The 6169-nt window shown below is 39.7% G+C and overlaps 1 pseudogene; it reads right to left on the bottom strand.

Moving 5' to 3' along the window:
• Positions 1-879: 879 nt before the first annotated feature.
• Positions 880-4478, bottom strand: LOC123786451 (inositol 1,4,5-triphosphate receptor associated 2 pseudogene; annotated as a pseudogene).
• Positions 4479-6169: the final 1691 nt, after the last annotated feature.

Genomic DNA, 6169 nt, shown 5'->3' with positions numbered 1-6169 from the left:
CTCATATTTCCCAACAACATCTGATCATTCTCAAGGGACCGAGTTCACTTAGATGGGAGCCCGTGTTGGTAAGAATGATGACAAGAACTTGAAGTCTCTCTGGATAACTGTGGTGCCCTCAAGTGCAATTGTAATTTAATACATTATTAGAGAAATGGTTTTTAGCATGTGTAGAGTTGAGTAGCGGTGAGGAATTGACAATAATTGCTGCTTTTTTTTTATTAAACTCATATGTGCCAATGATTATGCTGGGAAAATAAGTTATGATTTATTAATCTGATGATTATATTTTTATAATCCTATAACAATATTTATTAATCTGATGATTAATCTGATGGTTATGATTTATTCATCTTATTTCTCAGAAGTTACTTTGAATGACTTTTGGCTATTTCCAAACATGCCCCTCGGAGGATTATAATTTACTACCACTGAAGCTATTCAATAGAATGTGCTACAGGCTGTTGGAAGTAATTTCTAAATAGGACTTTCAGAAATTGAGTGATGGTGACTTCGCATAGTTTCTCAAAGGAAGAATCTAGCGCTAACTTGTATAGATCTGACACAGGTTTCAAAAGAACTTTCCTTTTTTCAAAAGATTTGAATGCTTCTTTATTTCCATAAGTTTTAACAAACAATATATACCTTATATATCTCTTCCTCAGAAAGCTTATTAAAAGATCAGAGGCAGAAAAAAAAATCATAGGCAGGCTTTTTACCCAACTGTATTTTAATTGGGGGAGTAATCTCAAAAAAGGGAAATGTAAAATATCTTGCAGCAATTCTGAGAACCCCCGGTTCCATGTTATAATTTCCCAGCTGAAAGTTACTAATTTTCAAAGTTCATATACTGAAACTTTAAAAATCCAGATACGCATATTAGAATGTGCTACAGTCACACCACACTGGTGGTGGCTCACTGTGTCGAAATCTGAGAAATGTCTACAAAATACATTCTAGAGCCATCCAGGAGTACCTGTCCTGTGTGGGAGTGGCATCCAGAGACATTTGGGGAAATTGGCCTATGAGGAAGCTCATTGAAGCTATGAACTGTACAGTGAATACAACAGAAAGCCAAAGTGCCTTAGTAGCCTTTCTGGGAAGTCTTGTTGTCCAGGATGCTACCATGTCATAAATCAAAGAGACATCTCATTTTGATAGATTATTTCTCTTTTCAGAAAGACTTGGCTTGACATTTTTGTCCTTTATACTATTTCTTCTCCAGATGGTTCCAACCCTCCTTTAGTTTTTAGTTCACGTTTTTCTTCTTCAGCATCTGCCTAGGAATAGGTGCTCATAACCCCATGTAATGAGGGACGGTGTTTACTTTGCTGTGACCCCAAAATATGCCAACTGCATGACCATCGCAGACACCATTCCTACATTTCCAATATTTCTGGGTAAAGAAGCAATGGACACTCTTTGAAGAGAATATGCATGGTGTTTAGAAAAGTTCAACTTTTTAAAAACTTGGCCGTCATCCTCATCTACAAGAAAGTTAAAGACCTTGCATCTTGTAAAAGAACCTGTTTTGGTTCTTCTAGTTCAGCATGCTTTTTGGCACGTGCTCTCTTCAGATTTTCTGCTGAGTCATCGTTCCAACTGCTTTACTAATCTGGCTTTCCTGATTAATAGCTCCCCATTAAGAGCAGCCTCCTGACTGCTCGTGACGTACACTGGCTAAGGAACTTTATATTCTTCTCCGGCTTCTTATCATCTTCTAAGCCTGGCTGTCATCTTCACAGGGTGGTGTTAAGGACTTTAATAGCTTTACACAGTTTGTTATGTCTTTCTTCAAGTTTTCTTCTGCCAAGTCACAGGACCCTTCTTCAAACTTCACTATTTTTTCAAGGTAAACCAGTTGCATTTAAATCCCAACAATAATCTAAGAAATTCAGCCTTCACCTCCTTCTCATTAGACATGTTATCACTAAGCTTTTCCTATTTTTAAAACATGTTTAAAATAGGCACATAATTTCATGTTAAAAATGAATTATTAGGGCTTAATTTATAATTTAAAATGTATCCCTGTAGTATAAAATAACAACATAAGATTGAATAGTCAATTAAAAGGAAATAATAGAAATTTGGCATTGTAATTAAGGGATAGTAAACATGTTTAAGAGTACAGAGTTTTATTCTTTATGTATCAAATAGTCTAACGTATATAAGGTATGATTTATAGGACCTCAGGTCTGGGAGGGTTTTTACCCTCTAATCCTACTGTGCATATTTTAGTTGAAATCTTTTGAAATATCCTTGTAAGAGATGAGACAGTGTGTGATGAAACAGTCCACTAATGGAAATCTCATTGTTTCATGAGAAACCCACTCAATCCCCCCGATACAATCCTGATATAAAGATATTTCTTCTTTTGAGATGTAATCGGCTCTCTCCTGGCTTCTACTCATTGTTCTTTGTTCAATTTCCTAAGACCCTACAAACCAGATCATCTCCGTTTGCCACATTCCAACCATCAGAGGTCTGGTGACTAAAATGTTCATCCCTCTTTAGGCTAATCATCTCCATTCTTTTAATTCGTCTTCATATAGCATTATTTCAAGTCACCTCAGTATCCAGGATGTGCTCTCTTAAAACTATTCTGGTTTTTCAGTATTCCTCTCAAATGTGTATCCACAGGCATTTTGAAATTCAACAACGTATATACTTCTCATCGTTTGGTGTCATGGTGATGCAGTATGATGCAGTGGGACTCCTCATTAGTATACATAGGAGAATTTTTTATTATTTCTCCATTGATGTCTCTCTTCCCCTATTGGACTCTTAGCTCTTTGGAGTAAGGGAATAGATGTCTTGGTCATCATTTTGTTTTCCATGCTTAGCATAATGCCTGTCTGATGCAGTGTTCTGTAAGTACTCATTAATCGAATGACTGGATTGATGGACGGATGTTAAGGTCTGTGGCATCATTTTTATTTTAATTCAATAATAAATTATTTACCTATAGTTTCAGCAGGGATCTGATATAAACTGGCTTATGATAGTATCTCATAACTATTTCCTTCAAGAGCTATAAAATCTTTCTAGCATGACTTTTTACAAAGAAGAAACATTATACATCAAGAGGAATGTATCATAGAGGATAAGGGGTTTCTGCGATTTTGACCTGTGGAGTACCCAAGTTATTGATGTCTATTTTTTCCTTGTGGATTCTTTTATTGATATTCCATTTTGGAAGGAGGTGAAGTGTTAGGCAATTATCGATCTGAAATAGGCTTAATAATAACATACACTCAACATTTTAATCAATACTATGGATCAAGAGATTTATGAGAGGCTAATCAATATGCAAATAGCATCTATTTGGAATATATTGTGAACACTCTGGAATCGTGATCCAAATTGATCTCAGCAGATTGGAATTGTGATGCAGTTTCCTTATTTTTCACCAAAGGCACAGAAAAGATATAAGAATAAGCCATAAATGACACAGCCAGACTTGGAAACAAGAGTTTGTGGCAGACCAGAAGCCATGAGGCAAGTAAAACGAGGGGAGCAGAAAGGAGACTGCATTAGGCAGCTTCGTCTTCGGCAGTAAGCTCTGCAAGCTACTGCAGAAAGCACTGCAGGACCTCTCTGGGAAAACCTCACGCCGTAAAGCAGCACGGGATCAAACAACTGAAAGGGATATGTAAAGGCCTACAACGGTTTTGCTAATGCGGAGAGGAGAGGAAATGCTATGTTAGGCTGCATCAATAGAATAGGGAGGTGGTAGTTCAGTTTTCTGATGTTTGGAGTTTTACGTTCCTTACCAGGTGTCATTTTAAAAGCAAGATTGAAAACCAATGTATCCCAAAGAATAGCTGAGATGGAGAGGATATTTTGGATTTTATTGGTCAAAGAAGGACTAAGGAAATTAGAATAATGGTTCTTAACTTGGTATGTGTTTCAGAGTCTTCGAGTTTTGTGTTTTTAATACATATACAGATACCACTACCCCTAAGGATTCTTATTCCTTAGATCTGGAATAGGAGACGATACACATTTTTTCTTCAGAGTTTCTCTGGTGGTTCAAATGCATAACTCTGGTTGAGAAGCATCCAATTAGAAATAGCTTGGACAAGAAAGTTAAGTGGGATTTGATGATCTACAATTGCAGCGATGACCAAGTTTTACTCGCTGAGTCCACTGGGAAAACGGTTAGTGAATTTCCACCTGAGGTCTTTTACTGTATCCAGAACGGACAGTAAGCAGTTGTGGTTGAGGGCAATGCTCTTTAGGTAACTGTGTAAACGGAGTGGGCTGGCTGAAACGGATATTGCTGGCACAGAATCACTGTGCTGCTTTTTCTTTATATTCTACAACCAGATGGTGAGAATGGATTTTCTTATCTCCTTTCTCTTCCTCCTTTAACACTCATCTTATACCAGGGGAACCCCAGCCTTGGGCGGGTGGGATGGATCTGGAGTAGCAATGGGGCTTGGATGGCGTCTGACCTTAGATTGTACACGGTTCATAATTCAGCAAAGATATGAATTTCAGTGACTCTTTAATTAAAGTCTTTAGTAGCTCTCTCTTTCTCTCTTTCTTCCCCCTTTCTCCCCTCCTCTTCTCTCATTATTGCCTCAGCATCCATTCTCCAAATAGGCTTTACTCATTCCCAAAATGCCACTCTTTTGTCCTGCCATCTTGGCCAGTGTGCTTGAAAAAGTAAGATAATAATCTGCTTTGAAAAACTCTGCAAGACTACTAATTTAGGTAAAGTTAGTCACCCATGTCCATAACTTCTTCACTCTTCTCTCTTCGCTATGCTTTACTCTCCTAATTTGGTAATTCATGCCTGACTAGAAGATTTTTCTACTTGTGTTTGTGGTTATCTGACTTTGAAAAAGAAGATAGGTGAAGCAGGCTCAGCTGTATTGATAATTTCCTCTCACATTTTCTCCCCTTGGAAAAAGAAAGGCAGAGGTCATATCAACTTTAATTTAGAACCTGAGTATGTTTTGGCTTATAAAACATACCATAGTCCAAACATCATTACGGTCTAGTATCTGAGACCTGTCTAGAGAAGGTTTTGTTTGCTCGAATATTGCCAAGGGTTGTCTTTCTAGGTAAACTACACCAGTTGAAATAGTAATGTAACAACCCTGGGTGCCGGATGGCCAGCAATCCCTGCACCGACAGATGAAAGATTACTCCCGACTTCGCCATGAAAGAGAGGAAAAGGGCAAGGAGGTCAATGCTCAGAGACCAAGACCTTTTGCTCTTCTTTGCTCCTGCTTTTATTGGTCTTTCAAGATAATCACAAATCCTTTTTTTTTTTTTAAGATTTTATTTATTCTTTTGACAGAGATAGAGACAGCCAGCAAGAGAGGGAACACAAGCAGGGGGAGTGGGAGAGGAAGAAGCAGGCTCATAGCAGAAGAGCCTGATGTGGGGCTCGATCCCAGAACGCCGGGATCACGCCCTGAGCCGAAGGCAGACGCTTAACCGCTATGCCACCCAGGCGCCCCAATCACAAATCCTTTATCACTGTTCCTCGAGGGCATGAGGTGTGACACAGGGTCTTACTGAAACTGGGAGGATCTGTTTACGGGAAGATACGATATGCTAATTTGGGCGTTTCTACGAGTTCTGCTAAACATAGCCTAAGGGACAATGCCTGTACCTCTTAGCTCACAGGCGACTGTTTTGAGCTGGGAAAGTTTCGGGAAGGCAACTCCCCATGCATTCCAACGGCGGAGGGTCACGTAGGCCTTGGCCTTGCAAAGGCCTCCGCCCTTCTCCGAAACCTTCCCTGCCCTCAGCGGCCTCTGTGTTACATTGTAGCGAGCCAGGTATTATGGCTGATTTCCTGCTCTGCATGAACCCCAACACCTGGGAGAAAGGGACTGCTTGGATTAGGTCTGTTTCTCACACACCGAAACAGGGTCAGAGGAAGTTTGGAGGTGGGATGCACTCCTCACATTTTGTGTCTTTGGAGGAGGCTCTGAGACCCCTCTATAACCTGTCATTCCCCTAACAGGACAAGACACACCTGAAAATAAAGGCTCAGTGCAGTCAACTAGTTGCCCGAAGAATCTTTCACGTCCCTTTGTCATCAGACCATCCATCCCAAGGAAGAAGGACAGCCAGGCCACCCACTCTGCGACCAGGGAGATAAGAATAGGGAAGCAGATATCTGGCTACTTTATCTTTTCCATGTTTT

The sequence above is a fragment of the Ursus americanus genome, chromosome 4 (assembly GCF_024610735.1).
Source record: "Ursus americanus isolate L20-20 chromosome 4, mUrsAme1.1.p, whole genome shotgun sequence".
In the NCBI taxonomy this organism is placed as follows: domain Eukaryota; kingdom Metazoa; phylum Chordata; class Mammalia; order Carnivora; family Ursidae; genus Ursus; species Ursus americanus.
Note: the sequence above shows the minus strand (reverse complement) of the source record. Positions and strands in the feature narration are given on the sequence as shown.